The following is an 18,469-nucleotide window of genomic DNA, read 5'->3' on the forward strand; positions in this document are numbered from 1 at the left end:
CACCCTCTCCACACCACTTATGCTTTTATAGACCTTTATCATATCCCCTCTGTCTCCTCTTTTCTAAGCTGAAAAGTCCCAGTCTCTTAGCCTCTCTTCATATGTTCCAAACCCCTGATCATTTTAGTTGCCCTCCCCTCTCCCACCCTCTCTCTTCCCCTCTCCCACCTCCTTTTCCCAGTCTCCCTGAGTTTTGTTAAATAAAGAGAGTTTCTATTTTTGAACACACGTGTCCTTTATTTTGCACATCAGGAAGGGGGGCTAGGAAGGGGTAAGTGGAAGGAGATAAGGGAGGAATGGGGTACGAGCCCCCGATGGGGAGGACTGGGCTGGCTCTGCGGGCTCCTCGGGGTGGAAGCTCTCCTGAAGCCCCTTGATTGACCCCCCCTCCGGATGGCAGCCTGCGGCAAGTGCAGCTGGGCTGATCGCTGAGTGCTGTGATGTGCTGAGTGTGGGCACTCAGGGCACTCCAAGCCAGGACTGCTTTGCAAGCAGGGAACCCCTGAGAACTGCCTGTCCAGGGTGGGGGTCGGGTCCTTTTAAGCACAGCCCTTAGCTCGCCTGAGACAGCAGCTCCAAGCTCTAAGTCCTAATCTGATGCCTTGCCGGCACAGCTTCCGGCCATCCTTAACCTCGGTTCAGGATCCACTCAGTGTGGACATGCTAGTTCGAATTAGCAAAACGCTAATTCGAACTAGTTTTTAAGTCTAGGTGCGCTAATTCGAATTAGCTTAGTTCGAATTAACTAATTCGAACTAAGTTAGTTCGAATTAGTGCTGTAGTGTAGACATACCCTAAGATATTAGCTATAGTAAGGTGCCGCTCTCTATTATGTCTACACAGCAGTTTTATTTCGGACTAGCTGAAGTTATTCTGAAATAACATAGTCTGCGTCTACACAACAAGCAGTTATTTTGATATAATGTTGAGTGGGAGGACTTCTCACAGCAAGTCCTGTAACCCTCATTTTACGAGGACTAAGGGAAGTTGGAGGAAGAGTGCTCTTTCTCGGACTTCCTACTGTGTAAAACAGAGCTAAAACAGAAATAAGCTATTTCAACTTAATCTATGCAAATGACATAGCTCAAGATGCGTAGCTTATCTCGGCTTTTCCCCTGCTGTGTAGACATGCCCTAGCTTTCTCTTGTTTTCAAAATGCTTCAGAAAAGTTTTCAGTTTCATTCCAATGAAGGAAGAAAACAAACTCTAAAACTATTTTTATGAAACAGTTCTTTCCTAGCCAGTCCTTCACTCTATCTACACAGAAAAATAAATCGGCTCCCTTTTCACTTTAATATTCATATATGACTTTAGAATCTCTGGCTATGACAACACAAGCTCCCTGATAATATGAGGAATAGACATTAAAAAACCCCATGAGAACTGGTAAACTCCACATTGGACTCATTCTAAGATGATGATTCAGTGATCTACAGCGGAGAAATCACCCATCCTTTTTTTAAAAAACACAACAAAACTCCTCAACCTGCAGATCCTCTTCTCAGAGAGAGCAGGATATATAATAAATTCCAAGGTAGCCAAGGCACTACCACTAAATCAGCCTTGTTATAAAATGCTATTTTCATCTTTACTTCTCAAGAGGTCCCCAATGGACATTAAGTAACTTTGGAGTTCAATATTTGTTCCATTATAGAGGCTAGTCTGACACGTACCACCAAGAGGGAAAAAGCTATAAAGGAGTTTTCTTAAAGAGATCCCCATTGAATGGAGGGAAAGCGTTGACTCCATCAAAAGAAAATTACTCCCCAGCTAAATTATACTCTGTGTATGTCCTCAATGCATCTTCTAAATAGCCTACTTTACACAAAGAAATAACTATTCTACTTATATATTTATTCAGAAAACTTCCACACAGAAATGAATCTTAATAAATTATGTTGTTGTCTATAATGAATTAAAGTCCATAAATTTTAGATTGATAGCTTGATAACCCTCTTAAAGCTGCTTTGATAATGTGACAGTTACATATATTCCAATATATTTAACAGACATTTAACTAAGTATCAGTAGAGTTCAGGAATTGTTACTGAAACTAACTGGATGGGGAAGGCTAATTGTAGAGACATTTAGGTGAATGTCTGTATGTGACAGGGCAACCAGTGTAAAAATGGTTAACTATTGTTACCATGTGACCATCAGCCAACAAAGAGAGGTGACCTAATTTTCTGCATACACAATCAGGAGCCAAAAACATCTTAATTCTTATTCTTGCTTTGACAGTGCCTAGCTGGATAACTTATGTTCAGCTTGCAAGAACTTCCCCATCTTAAAAGCAAAAGAATAACTTCACTATAATAACAGAATACCGTTGTATAATAAAAGCATGCCAAGCATCATTCTAAAATGGTTTATTGGGTTAGCATATAGCTGAAAAAAAATGTCAATTTTTCATGGAATGAGGATGAGACACATAATGGAATAGTTATACTATATTTCAAGAAATACCATGGAAACCTAATTTACAGTTAGTTTACAGCAGTATGTTACTTATATGAACAAAAAAATCAACATCAGGAAACTGATTATAGGCAATTTTAAACAATTTAAATGAAAACTCTGACAGTTTCCAGCTTCATCGTCTTATATTTTGTGTGTACATGCATGTATCTGTCTCTTTCATTTTGTGACCTTTTTCACACAATGGAAAGGGCTGTACAACACTTTTCTGAAATTCTCATTGACTTTGCTGGGACAAAGACTTGGGCCTGAGCCAATAAGCACATGGTGTTTAGCAAAGTAAAGCAGAAAAAATATGTTATAACTTTAAAAAAAAGAATTATGGTGAATTAAAAAATTCAATCTTCTATGGATCTCCAAGTTTAACAGTTCTGGAATTCTTGAGATTTGGTCTTTTCCTCTAGGTCTGAGATGGGAAAAAACTTTGGACTCTTGAAAATATTCACAGGATAGGAATACCCTTTCCCTTACATCTCTAAGGGTATGTCTACACTAGCTCGTTAATTCGAGTTAGGTAGGAAAATGAGGTGACCGGAGTTGCAAATGAAGCCCGGGATTTAAATATTCCATGAGGAGTAACAGTTAATTCAAACTAAGGACTAGTTCGAATTAACATTTCACTGCCGCGTGTAGCCGCGCGGCAGTGAGTTCAGGCTAGTGAAATTTCAAAATGGCGACCAGACTGGAACATGCAAATAAAGCCTGGGATATTTAAATCCTGGGCTACATTTGCAACTCCGGTCACCTCATTTGCCTACCTAGCTCGAATTAACGAGCTAGTGTAGACATACCCTAACTGTTGGCATGATTATCTGCATTAGACCTTAGTTCAGAAAGCATCTAAGAACGTACTTAATCCATCCCTATTAAGTGAAACTGTTATTAAAGATGTACTTATGTTCCAATTAAAACATTTGCTTATGAACTTGATCCTGCACCTATTGAAATTGACAGGTTAAGTTCTGTTGATTCCAGTAATAGCAGATCAGGCCTATTGGTTAAAAAGAAAATCCACAGGGTTCATTTTGTAAGACTAAAAATAGCAGCATAAACATTCATCCTCATGCTGGAAGTCTTTGTCTTATGGTCCGGGAATGTGTACATTTCACTTGCTTATGTGCACATTATTATGTACATCACACCTTCAAAGCTTAATATTGCAACTTTTAACCTAAAACTGTATGTTCTTTTTTTTCTCTACAAAAACTTTTATTGGTATCATACATAGTTTTTGATTACCACATAAAAGCAAGTCTATAGTTAGAAAACATCATATACAGCACAAGGTCACAGAGGTCAATTCTCCCTAGAACTGAAGTCTACATGGCATACATTGTTTTATTGAATAAAATGCAACAGTCAATAATAAAGTCCAGTTTGTCCCTGATTGTAACAGTTTAATATATGAAGCCATCAGCTATAGAAGGGGATTTTGGAACTCAGATATTATCTTCAGTGTATTTGATGAAGAGTACCATATCTCCAAATAATTGTCATGAATTATTCTTTATGGTGTGATATTTTTCTATAAAAGTGCTCTTTAATAATCCACCTATGTGTCAGAGAAGCTCAAAAGATTCCACAATCAGCTGCAACTTTTATACAAGCTGCCAAAACCAGAAAGCAAGGCAATGTACCACTTTGATACTTATTCTGGGGTCAAACATTTCACTTAGTTATATTATTGTAAATCCAGAATAAGTCCATTTACACAGAAATAACTAAAAGTACCTTCAGTGGAATCACATTAGGATGAAAATTGCATACTAACTAAACCAAATAATGCAGCAGAGGCAATTAATGTTATGTTTGTCAATGTTCTTGACATTAATTCTAAAATATTTGAATGTCCATTTTTTTTCTGTGTAATCTCTTCCAAAATGGACATATGATTATTTAACAATAGTAGTAGAAAAACACCTACAATGTGTCAGATGGAGTTCCCACATGAGGAAGCCATAGTCTCTGGCGCCAAGATTTCATTATTTTGCATCCTTACCAGCTTTTTGAGCATTTTCACTCTCTGGTTCATTTGCTTGTCAGTACATTCTAGACATGGACAGTCACACTAGGGTGCTTCTACACTGCATCGCTAATTTGAGATAACCAGTGTTATTTTGAAATAACAATGCAAGCATCTACACAGCCATTCTTTTATTTTGAAATAATTTCAGAATAACAGATGGCTTATTTCAAAATCTGCAAACCTCATTCTACAAGGAATAATTCCTATTCTGAAATAGCTATTTAGAAATAAGGCATATGTAGATGTTCCACTGCTGCTATTTTGAAATAGCCCCTCAACAGGGCCTTTCTAAGTTATTCCTCCCGGGTGCCTTCTGGGGTTCTAAATTGAGATAGCATATCTACATTAGGGAAGCCTACCTCGGACTAATTTTGAGGCTTTCCTGCAGTGTAGATGTGCTATTTTGAAATAAGCTATTTTTGAATAACTATTCCAGAATAGCTTATTTCGATATAAGCATTCAATGAATCCCACAGTGTTTGATGCAGGAGCCAGAGCAGAAATAAGGTGTAGTGGTCTGAATAAGAATCAGACAGCACAAATCATAGTCCAAGGTCAAAACCAGAGTCAAATGTCAGGTGCCAGAACCAGATCAGAGCTGGAATCAGGAGCCATGAGTCAGACCTCATGGTAGAGCCAGAGTCAGATGTTAGATGTCAGAAGGAAAGGTCAGAATCAAAGTCAGAGGTTAGTAATTGGAACCAATTAGCATGGCATGAATCAAGGGACAGGTTAGATTGGATCAAAGGCTAGAACAAGCCAGCAGAGGTGTTATTAGCTTTGGGCACATACTTTGAGCAACCCATGACCTACTGTTGATGCTGGGCTTAAGAGACAATTTGATGACTCTTCCAACCAATCATGTGGTGTAGCCAATCAGGCAGCTGTGCTTGTAAGGTTGCCTTGATACTAGCTCTGCAGCAGGCCTTGCTTCTTGACATTGTGACATTTTCACCTCACATTCTTGAATGGCTGATTTTTGTCCTTGGTCTAACATGTGCCTGACCCATGCCAGCTGGCTTGGGCTTTCAGGATTCAGGCTAAGGAGCTGTTTAACTACACTGTAGATGTTCAGATTTCATCTGGAGCCTGGCCTCCCTCCGAGGTGGGAGGGTCCCAGATCTCAAGTTGTAGCCTGAGCCCAAATGTCTACAGCACAATGTAACAGCCCTTGGCTTGAGCACAATGTAACAGCCCTTGGCCCTGCAAGCCAAAGTTAGGTGGCCAAACACACATATCTAAGTGCAGTGTAGATGTACCTACAGTCTAGATTACTCCCTTTTACCACAGGAATGGAATTGTTGAGCAAAGTTTTCATCTAGGGTTTCACTGAACAAGTTGAAGATAAGGCCTTTATCACTTTGTCTGTTTATTCTTCAACCATCTCTATGTCTTCTTCCATATTAACTTTACCCATGGAACACTTTCCTAAGCAGGAATGTAAGACCACAACCCTCCTCTTGTTTAAACCCTTCCTGAAGGCTTAGAATGCCAGAAACAGCTACTAATTTATTGGATTCAGCCCATGAATTGCTCTGCTTTGTATAGGGAGAGGACTGATAGAATGTTGCGAGTGAAGGGCATAAGAACGCTTAAATCAAAGTGGCTGGGAATTGTTACGGGGAAAAAAATGATAGTAATGAATGGGGAAGAGTGGGTAAGTAGAAGGTAATTGATGATTTCACCAAAACCAATCAAACAGGATTAGTCTACACAAGATAACCCAGTGACTGAATACCACTAATGGCAATCCTTGTCAACCCAATAACAAAACCACAGCTGCTTCCTTCTCGCTAGTGTGGAGCATTAGATGCACATAAAAGGTATGGATCCACATTAACTGCTTTTTTCCACTAATGCAAACAAATAAATTGTATTTGTTTTTTATGCAGGTTTGCAAATAGATGTAATTAAAGACCCCTGCCACAACCCTCATGGTGAAAATGGTGCCTCCTTGATATAGAATTTGGGGTCTTGTCTTTTTCTGAATGCTTGTGCTTTGCTCCCATTAAAGATAATGGAATTTCCACACACATCAACAGGGGAATGAAAAATCAGAAGGCAATGAACATACACAGAGCAGAACTGAAGTGAGATTATGGTTCTTTTCAAATATGTGATAAAATAGTTTTTTTGTATTGAGTATTTTTTTATGAAAAAAAAAACCAGTTGGAGATCAAACTATCAAAGGGAACAGGCAGATGGTTCTTGGTAAAAAAAAATGTATATACAATAGAGTGATTCAAGTAATCAGAATTGAAGCAATATATGAACAAAGTGAGTAATAAAGAAATGTTTATGATTGTTACGCAACTTCATCCACCATAGAACCCTGTTTATTGGTTTTAACAAGAGAGGCGGTTAAGTTCTCTTGTGCCACTTCTCTGATTTGTTTATGAGGGTAATGAATGTTAGATGAGAGCGTCTGGCCATATGAAACAAATGTCCAGACCTTTTAGTGAATGTTTATAAAGGAGGTGTCAGATCTAGCAAACATTCTAGTTAGAAGAGGCCAGAGTTTTATAGGTAACTTGGGAGCAGTTATATGTTTGATCATAAAAAAATGTTGAGGATTGGATGGCTTTCTGGGCTTGTCTAGCATGTAATGTATTAATTATATGATGGAGAAAACATCTCACATGCAGCTAAAACAAATGCAAGGAATTGCTGATGTGATGAAGGCCTTTTGTGCCCCACTACCAAGATTGAATAGAGGAGGCATGATGCTTCAATATTCCTGATAATACAGCACTTTTTAGACACAATACATCCTACATTTTGATAGGGGATTAGACTTACTAACCTTGAGGTACCTTTTCACCCTATGGTCATATAAGTCAATGGTTAGATTAGCACTTTGACAATGACACAAATATTCTAGTAATCCAAGGCAAGCAGAAGTCAGCCTTTTCCATTTGATATATATTTGAATTTAAGTATATTGTGCCTCTCTGCTTATTAATATATCATAAATATCTGTGCCCTGTATTAGAGTATAATAGCATTTGATATATATTTGAATTTATGTATATTCTGCCTCTCTGCTTTATTAATATATCATAAATATCTGTGCCCTGCATTAGAGTATAATAGCATAGAATGGAATAGAATACTCCAGTAAAGGACACAAGTATTCTTTTGGTGGCTAGTAAATATAAATTCTATCATTTAAATTTGGTTTATTCCCTTACATGTTCTTAGATGAAATGCCTACACAGAAAAAAAAAACCCACATTTAAATCCATGTCATCCTGCAAAATAGGGCCTTTGCCACTCTCTGTACAAAGGTTACTTTCACCCTTCATGGCCATGCAGATAAATTAGTTATCTTTAATGGTGTTTTGACTTCTCTACCGTATCATAGGAAGAGATTATTCATGGCACATAACCAAAGAACAACAATACTCTATGTGCTTTCTTCAATCCACAGCACAGAAAAAAACGGTTGTATTTACCTGAAGTAATCATATCTAATGATTATGTCTCAAAATTATCTCATTGGAAGAAGTGTCCCTCCACCCCTGAACTTCCTCTCTGGTTTCCGGCTCCCTATCCTGTGGCCCCAGGCTGCCTCACCTGCCCCAAGCCCTACCTCTGCAATACCAGGTAAGTCTTCTAGTCATTAAATGACATTTTACTTCAGGTAAGAGATCAGCTCAAAACACACTCAAAACTTACTTTTGGGTATGTGCAAATAACATTAAAGGTAAGTTTGCAGTCTGTCTGGAAACTGCCTAGAAAATGTCAGAGTATTCTTCTAAAGCAGTATGAGAGATGATTGCTGTTCAAGATTGCTTAACAAGTAACTCACATTAGCTATTTGGAAAGATAAATAGACAGACTAGTTGAAATCCCAGATTCAAGAGATTTGATTGAGCTGCTGCTAGCAGTAAAAATGATTATGGTAAACTAATGGCAGTTTCATGCAAATTCTTTAAACTTTAAACACTGTAAAGTTTTCAAAGCTTAAGGCTTTTGTCAATTTGAGCCAACTCTTCCACATTATTTAAATACTATCGTTTTGGATTTTATATATTTTATTTTCTGCTCTTGAAACTGTAAGCACCCTGAGGAGGTCTGTCTCATAGATAGAGGCAGGATAATATGGCACAAAGGTGCAATGAATTATAGCACTGATTTTCACCTAGTTCTGTGCTGCATATATTTGACACACTTAACTCCAACTCTTCACTTGCAGATGCAGAACACACCAGAGTAAAAACTCCATGTTCATTCATATTTCAATATATCTTAATGCACTGTACAAGTCAATCATCTTTATCTAGGAGAGATGGTCCCTATTTTAAATACAAATGGAAAAAAAAGATTATGGATTTGCACTTTGATAGATGTTTTGTAAAACATACACTTAAGGGTGGCAGAAAACCCTTGGTAAAATAGTGCTTCCAGAGAAGTGAATGGCATAACTTCCGCTTACTTCAATGGGTTTGGTATTTCACTTGTGATTACTAGCAACCTATACTCTTTATGCAATTATAGAATCATAGAATGCTAGAGCTGGAAGGGACCTTGAACGATCATCAAGTCCAGTCCCCTGCCCGTGCAGCAGGGCCAAGCACCGACTAGATAATCCCTGCTAGATGTCTGTCCAACCTGCTCTTAAAAATCTCCAGTGATGGAGATTCCACAACCTCCCTAGGCAACTTATTTCAGTGTTTAAGCACCCTAACAGTTAGGAAGTTTTTCCTAATGTCCAACTTAATCCTCCCTTGCTGCAATTTAATCCCATTGCTTCTTGTCCCATCATCAGAGGCCAAGGAGAATAATTTTTCTCCTTCCTCCCTGTAACACCCTTTTAGATACTTGAAAACTGCTATCATGTCCCCTCTCAGTCTTCTCTTTTCTTAACTAAACAAGTCCAGTTTTTTCAGTCTTCCCTCATAGGTGCTTTCTAGACCTTTAATACTTCTTCATTACTGAAACAAACTCTCATTGACCTCAGCTAAGTAAAACCTAATAAAGAACTCACCATTTGGTCCACGGGGGAGAGAGACATATCCATGAAGTGAACAACTGAGAATTGATAAGCTTCTATCTAATGGATAAACCCCAGGAGTCTCCAAAGTTATCTTCCTGCTTGTGTATTGGACTGGACACCCACCTCCAAATTTCAGGGTTTCCTTCAAATCCCTAAACCATCCAATAGCCTCTACCATTGACATCTCAATTCCTAGAGATTTTCTACCGACCCCAAATGGCCCAAAACATTCTTGTGATTAAAGCATGAAGACTGACTAACTGACAACAGCATCACTGTGATATAAGTCTCTCAGAATTTTTAAGAAGTAACACATCAAGACATATATCATGGTACTAATCAAAGCCGTGAAAATAGCTCTTTGAACACAGTCAATCTAGTACTAAGCTACACCAAGCTCACATAGGGTGCGTCTACACTAGCTTCCTAGTTCAAACTAGGGAGGCTAATGAAGGGTGACTGAAATTGCAAATGAAGCGCGGGATTTAAATATCTCGCGCTTCATTAGCATGTTCCCAGGCGGTCACCATTTTGGAAACTGACTAGCCCGGAATAACTGCCCGTGTCAGCACACGGCAGAGAAGCACAATTCCGAAATAAACCCCTTAGTTCAAATTAACAGTTAAACCTCAGGTTTAACTCCATGAGGTTTAACTGTTAATTCGAACTAAGGAATTTATCTCGGAATTGCGCTTCTCTGCCGCGGGTAGACACAGGCAGTTATTCCCTAGAATGTCACCTGATGAGTTCTCATACCACTGAGTCTGCCTTCCCACTGAGGAAGGAAGCAAGTTTCACATAATTTTGGGGTTGTACTTCAAATGGGAGGATGGAGTGGGAGATGGCAGTCATTTTGATCTTGGTGCTGAGGCAAATCCCTTAAACTGAGCCCTCCAAGAGCTGATCTCAGTGTCTGTATTTGTCTGCAGCACATGTCCTACCTGTATGTGTGCTGGAGGATGCTTAAGAGCCTGTTTTAGCACGACAGGATTAAAGGGTGCTTAGGCTGGCAGAAAAGGCAGACTCAGTGGTATGAGAACTCATCAGGTGACATTCTAGGGTGGCATTCTAGGGAGTTCAAGATGTCACATCAGGATCTTATCCATTATCTTTACCAAAAAGCTTTTGATCACTGACCAAGCTGAAAGTTGTTTTACTCTAGGTATCTGTAAAACATAATCAGTTCAAAAATTATTCATATTGTTCTTTATAGCAATTTTACTTTCTAATTTACCCGCCTTGACAAACGTGTAGAATGAGGCGTCATATGTTGACAATTGTGGATTAGCAGGAGGAGAATCTCTGGCATAAGATATTAGCAGCAAGTGAAGCACCCCAAATGCGGCCTATTTTGATATTGCTTTCACAAAAGGCTTCTTGTGCTGATAGGACTGCTAATGTGCTCTCTGCAAAGCACATGATTAAGGGCTTTTCTGGATTAGGTCAGTGTATGTAGCATTTTGTAGCATTAAGTCCTAGCTGGTGGCGTATTCACCTATTAACTACCCCGTGTACAGTACAGGCAGTCCCTGACTTACGCGGATCCGACTTATGTCGGATCCGCAGTTACGAACGGGGCTTTTCTCGCCCCGGAGGACACGGACTGCGGGACCTCGCGGTCCCGTTGCCCGTGTACTCCGGGGCGAGAAAAGCTGCTCCGCGTCTCTCTGGTCTGCAGACCAGGAAGACGCGGAGCAAAGCCACAGAGGGGCTCGGGCAGCGGAGCAGCCCAGGCGCACCTGGGCTGTCCCGCCTCTTGCTTCCCCCGAGGCTTTGCAAAGCCGTGGAGGGGCTCGGGCAGCCGGGCAGCCCAGGCGCACCTGGGCTGTCCCGCTGCCGGCTTCCCCCGAGGCTTTGCAAAGCCGTGGAGGGGCTGGGGCTGCGAGGCTTTGCGAGGCTCCGGTTTCCATGAGGAGTAAGGGAAGCCGAAGGGAGACTGTTCTCCATACAGTGTGGACAGCGCCAAAAGTTGTGTTAAGTTAACATCGCTGAAATTGTGAATCTTAATTCTACCTTGTCCCATAGTGTAGCCATACCCCAAGGAAAAAGGAGTTATTATTTTGAAATAACCAGCCCCTAATTTTGAAATAACAAGCTTGGTTATTTTGCTTGTTATTTTGAAATAAGGGGAGGTATTTAAAAATAACTCCCCAGTGTAGACATGCCCTTAATGTTAGATTTCTGAATTTCACTCTCTTCCTCATTTCCTTGTTCATATATTATGAGATGTGTTGGGAGCCCTCAAATGCATGGAAAAAGAGTAGTAAATTTTTCCAAGCTGTGCTGATAAGCTAACAGTAAGCCCTGAAAGTACAACCTATTTCAAATGTGACAATTTAGGAAAATATGTCCCTCAAGTACAGCTAACATGTCATCAAAATGAGTTAGTTACCAATTAACTTGTACATTTTGCACAAAGGGCATTCAGTTCTAGAGTAAAAATATAACCCATTGAGGTATGTCTGCAGTCTGTGAACCACAGATTGTATAAAATGTGCATAAGTATTGCTGTTTTTCAATGTGTTTTTAGCATTCACTCGCCTTTCTGAAAAATATTTGTCTTCTTTATGCAAAACTACCCTCATTCTATATTAAATTATCTCAATAGGGATGTGTAACAAGATAAATTGTTACCTAAATTGTGATAAAATATCACCATTTTGCTGTATTCAAACTGTACCCAGGTGTTTTCGAAATTTTCGAAATAGTAGCAATGGTGAATCTACAAACACCTTATTTTGAAATAGCTATTTCAGAATAGGTGTTATTTCTCTTAGAATGAGATTTACAGAAGTCAGAATAAGCTGTCTGTTATTTTAAAATTATTTCAAAATAACAGAATTGTTGTGTAGACGCTTGCATAGTTATTTTGGAATAACAGCCGTTATTCTGAAATACATTTTCTGTGTAGACACTCCCAAACAAAGCATTATATTACACCCATTGAACCCATGCAGCCATAAGCATGTGCTCCACCTCCATAAAAAATATTTTTTGAAATTTTTTTACAAAAGGCAGCTCAGGAACATCTCCCATGGAATAAAAGTTGGGAGGGAGATAATAGGATAAGAATTTGCACAAAAATAAAAATGGTCTGGGACATGGAGCATAAAGGTTCTGAGAAATTGGAGTGGGCAGATAACAGAGGCTGTAGTTTGTGCTATATCTCTAGCAGTTCCTAGTTATAGAGCGGCAATGTTTTCTTCAGCAATACTGTTAGGGGATCCTATTCCTATATAATGGTTCTTGGGCAGTTTATCTAGGACAGAGTTCATCAAACTCTGCATTGCATTTAGAATAGTACAATAACTCCAATGAGTAGAATGGCAGTTTCCCCAGATCTGTGTTCTGCTGTTGTTGTTACAAATGAAGAGAAATATGTGCCTTACTATGTTCACGAGGTTCTTCTGAGATATCCCCAGCTGTACAAGTGAACAAGATTTCCGCAAGTACACTCTGCTGAAAAAAAGCTGTTTGGATACTGGAAACAACATGTGTTTCCCACATCAGGCACTTCTTATTCTAAGGCCAGCTAGAAATTTTTCTGCCATGTATGCACTGGTCTGGCAGGGCTCGGAAAAAGCTACCAGAGGAGAAGCTGTTCTGGATTTGATTTTAACAAATAGGGAGGAACTAGTTGAGAACTTGAAAGTGGAAGACAGTATGGGGGACAGTGATCATGAAATAATAGAGTTCATGATCTTAAGGAAAGGTAGAAGGGAGACCAGCACAATTGAGGTAATGGATTTCAGGAAGGCAGATTTTGATAAGCTCAGAGAACTTGTAGGTAAGGTCCCATGGGAAGCAAGACTGAAGGGAAAAACAACTGAGGAGAGTTGGAAGTATTTCAAAGGGACGTTGTTAAGGGCCCAAAAGCAAACAATTCCACTGTGTAGGAAAGACAGAAAATACGGCAAAAGACCAGCTTAGCTTAACAAGGAGATCTTGCATGATCTCAAAATTAAAAAGGAGTCCTATAAAAAATGGAAACTAGCACAAATAACAAAGGATGAATATAGGCAAGCAACACGGGAATGCAGGAGCAAGATTAGAAAGGCAAAGGCACAAAATGAGATCAAACTAGCTACAGGCATAAAGGGAAGCAAGAAGACCTTTTATAAATACATTAGAAGCAAGAGGAAGACCAAGGACAGGGTAGGCCCATTGCTCAGTGAGGAGGGAGAAGCAGTAACAGGAAACTTGGAAATGGCGGAGATGCTCAATGACTTCTTTGTTTCGGTCTTCACTGAGAAGTCTGGAAGTGTGCCTAACGTAGTGAATACAAGCAGAGAGAGGGTAAGTTTAGAAGATAGGATACACAAAGAACAAGTTAAAAATCACTTAGGAAAGTTAGATGTCAGCAAGTCACCAGGTCCTGATGAAATGTATCCCAGGATACTCAAGGAGCTGATAGAGGAGGTATCTGAGCCTTTAGCTATGATCTTTGAAAAATCATGGAAGACAGGGGAGATTCCAGAAGACTGGAAAAGGGCAAATATTGTGCCCATCTATAAAAAGGGGAATAAGAACAACCCAGGAAACTAGAGACTGGTCAGTTTAACGTCGGTCCCAGGGAAGATAATGGAGCAGGTAATTAAGGAAATCATATGCAAACACTTGGAAGGTAATAGAATGATAGGGAATAGCCAGCATGGGTTTGTGAAGAACAAGTCATGCCAAACTAATCTGATAGGATAACGAGCCTTGTGGATAAGGGAGAAGCGGTGGATGTCATATACTTAGACTTTAGTAAGGCATTTGATACGGTCTCGCATGATATTCTTATTGATAAACTAGGCAAATATAACTGAGATAGGGCCACGATAAGGTGGGTGCATAATTGGCTGGATAACCGTAGTCAGAGAGTTGTTGTTAACGGTGCTAAATCCTGCTGGAAAGGGATAACAAGTGGAGTTCCGCAAGGGTCTGTTTTGGGACCCATACTGTTCAATATCTTCATCAATGATGTAGATATTGGAATAGAGAGTATGCTTATTAAGTTTGCAGATGATACCAAACTGGGTGGGGTTGCAACTTCTTTGGAGGATAGGGACATAATTCAAAATGACCTTAGCAAGTTAGAGAAATGGTCAGAGGTAAACAGGATGAAGTTTAATAAAGAGAAATGCAAAGTGCTCCACTTAGGAAGGAACAATCAGTTCCATACATACAAGATGGGAAGCGACTGTCTAGGAAGGAGCATGGCGGAAAGGGATCTAGGGGTCATAGTGGATATGAGTCAACAGTGTGATGCTGTTGCAAAAAAAGCAAATATGATTCTAGGTTGTATCAACAGGTGTGTTGTAAGCAAAACTTGTGAAGTCATTCTGACGCTCTATTCTGCACTAGTTAGGCCTCATCTGGAGTAATGTGTCCAGTTCTGGGCGCCACATTTCAAGAAAGATGTGGAGAAATTGAAAAGGGTACAGAGAAGAGCGACAAGAATGATTAAAGGTCTAGAGAACATGACCTATGAAGCCAGGCTTCATGAACTGGGCTTGTTTAGTTTGGAAAAAAGAAGATTAAGGGGGGACATGATAGCGGTTTTCAAATTTCTAAAAGGGTGTCACAAGGAGGAAGGAGAAAATGTGTTCCTCTTGGTTTCTGAGGACAGGACAAGGAGTAATGGGCTTAAAGTGCAGCAGGGGAGGTTTAGATTGGACATTAGGAAAAAATTCCTAACTGTCAGGGTGGTCAAATATTGGATTTAATTGCCAAGGGAGGTGGTGGAATCTCCCTCTCTGGAGATATTTAAGAACAGGTTAGATAGACATCTGTCAGGGATGGTGTAGACGGAGCTTGGTCCTGCCTTGAGGGTGGGGGCAGGACTCGAAGACCTCTTGAGGTCCCTTCCAGTCTTATGATTCTATGATTCTATGATTTGCCATTCAGCAAATAAGAGCCAGAACTGCACGAGTCCATGTGTGGTCAGATGTTCGACTGCATGTGTGTTTTTCCTGTGCACTGCACAAACAGATGGCACAGCAGACCTTGAGTAAACCATCCAATGACCACAAGATTTGTTAAGTTATAAAGGCACCCAGCCAGTTTATTGTTGATGAAGCATAGTACTAATATCCTGAAGACCGTAACAATGGACCCGCATAGAAAACAGCAGGGCTTTCTGTTCCTCCCTAGTCTGGACAAAGATGCTTCCTCTGAGATACATCTTTATACACCAATCAAACAAATTATGTACCATCCCCTATGACATATCTAGACACCACCCATTACATTCTGTCTATGTGTTTGATAAAAATGTTTCGGTCCATCTTACTGTCATACTCACCTTACCTTTAGGATGGGTCAACATGATCCTGTTCTTTGGGGATTATAGTGGCATCAAGGTGTTCTAATACTGCTTCTCCTTTCTGGATTGTTTGCGTATGTATTCTTGCACCTAACGCTACTTAGGAATGTATGTCTCTGCAATATCAACCTGTTCTTGCCAGTTTTTGTGAGCAGGGCCTGCCCTCTTGCTCACAACTTAGCTTTGTTTTATATCACCAAATTTTTTACCATTGTTTTAGTCCAGATCTCAGGCCTCATACCAGAGTCTGGTACAAAGGCTTATGTCTCAGGCTTTCTTCTTACTTCAACACAATATGAATCTTCATTCAGCCATTCAATAATCACATTTAGTGTACAAACAGTATTATTACGATTATCATCATTTGTTAAGCAATGAAAATGTGTTTACCACTGTAGAAGAGAGAAAATACAGCCAGATCTCTACCATGAGGAGCTTACATGTAAACAAGGCAAGCACAGTTAAGACAGAACACATTAAAAAGCACAGAAGAGGGAATCACTAGGAATTTCCCCTGCCCCTTTCCTACAAGGATGTTAAATTTAAAGACGTTGCTCCGCACTGTCCCTTTAAGGTTAAAACCCAGCCCTGGGAGAGGGCTGGGAGCAAAGTCCACAGCTGAGCCTGATATTGCCCATTAGGGCCCAGCTGTGGTCTGTATAAATAAGGGCTCTAGGAGGCAAAAAGAGACAGGTTCTTGTTCTAGCTGGGGATTTCCTGAGCTAGAGCATTGCAGGAGAAAGAGCTGGGGAGCCCTGATTTGGCTTCATTCCTAGACTGCAGGGCCTGAGGCAAGGCCTTAGTGTACTGGCCTGTAGGAAGACAGCAGGGGGAGAGCCAGGCTAGAGAGAGGCAGCAGGTCCATGGCCCCTTTCCAATGATGAGTGGCCATTTCAAACTTTAGTTTGCCCCTGTGGCAGGAGCTAGATGAAAATTGGCAGTTGGTCACTGAGGTAAGGGGGTTCCCTGGGAGAAACTGTAGTGGGCACTGCTGGAGGGCAGTGTCCAGAAGAGGACTCGATGATCTGGGAGTGACTCGGGTCTAGCACTGGAGAACAGAGTGACAGGGGAGACTACAGCCAGGAGTTAATTTCCAGTGCTACCAGCAGCTGTGGCGGTGAGTGTTCACCCCTTGACAGACATTATAATCTCTATTGTCATGTAGTTCAGTTATTTTCATTTTTTGGATCACATCCTGTCTACCACTTATGACAAACTCAAGAATTGGCTCTCCCTTTCCTGAATCCAGGACAAGCACTTCCCATAAGCAGTCACTTATAGTGTCTAGAATTTTTTTCTCTGTATCCCTTCCTGAGGTGACATGTTCTTAGTTGATATGAGGTTAGTTGAAAGCTCCCATTATTATTGTGTTTGGCTTTTATTACTGCATTCTAAGGGTTTTATTTCTTTCACCAAGTTTCTATCATGCCTATTGTATCAATAGTCTCATTAATGTCAGGCACTTTAGTAGGTCCCTCTTAGTATTTAGCAGTAATTTAGACTTAGTATCTAGACTTTAGCATTTGCATATAAGCATTTGTACATTTGTCATGATTTAGTTGCTTGTCTTCGTGTGTTATATTTAAAATGGACTCTTTTACATTTAACTATTCTTCACCACATCTTATTTGTACTTTATCAACTCTTTCAAATCTTCTTTATTAGGACACAGACTACATTTAACCAGCTGCTTAAAAGTAGGCATGTGTTTATGTACATTGCTGAATCTGCACCTAAAACAACAAAACAGAAACATTGACATTCCAGACAATACAAAGGTTTCATATGAAGATTGTGGTGAGCCATGTGAGGCCCACATGGCATCGACTGTCCACCTATATTGGCCCCTGCAGCTCCCAGTGGCCACGATTCTCTGTTTCCAGCCAATGAAAGTTGTGGGGGCAGCACCTGCAGGCAAAATGACCATGGGGACGTGCTGGCTGCCATGTCCCACTGCTCCCATTCTCTGAGAACAGAGAACTGCAGCCAGTGGGAGCTTCAGGGGTGTGGTTTCTGTAGATGGTCAATATCAGCAAAATGTCTTGCAGCCCATAATCAGATTACTTGGATAGTCCCATCACTGGCATAGACTACATTTTGTCTCTGAGGGTATGTCTACACTAGCTCGTTAGTTCGAGCTAGGTATGGTAATGAGGGCAAGTGGAGTTGCAAATGAAGCCCGGGATTTAAATATCTCGGGCTTCATTTGCATGTTCCCGGGCACTGCCATTTTTAAATCCCGCTTAGTCCGAACTCCATGCCCACGGTTACATGCGGCACGGAGTAGGTAGTTCGAATTAAAGATCCTAATTTGAACTACTGTTACTCCTCATTCCTAGCTTTGGAGAAAAGTTTATAGTCAGAAATGTTGCAAGAAGTGGACAAATTTTCTTCTCAACTTCAGGTAGCTAGTGGTTGCATTGACCCTGACTCCACAGGTACTCTGGAGCTGGAGCATCTACAGGAAAATAAATAGTGCTCAGATCTGTGGATTAACTCCTCCCCACCCTTCCAGTGCCTTCCACTGCCTTCCACCTACTTCAATCAGCTGTTCAGTTGAATGCAGGAGGTGCTAGTGGGGAGTGGTGGAAGAAGGGTGGGGAACTCACAGGAGAGGGCAGAATGAGGTGGAGTGAGTCTGGGGTGTGGTGGGAAG

Source organism: Pelodiscus sinensis, chromosome 3, assembly GCF_052426305.1.
Source record: "Pelodiscus sinensis isolate ZL-2025 chromosome 3, ASM5242630v1, whole genome shotgun sequence".
Classification (NCBI taxonomy): Eukaryota; Metazoa; Chordata; order Testudines; family Trionychidae; genus Pelodiscus; species Pelodiscus sinensis.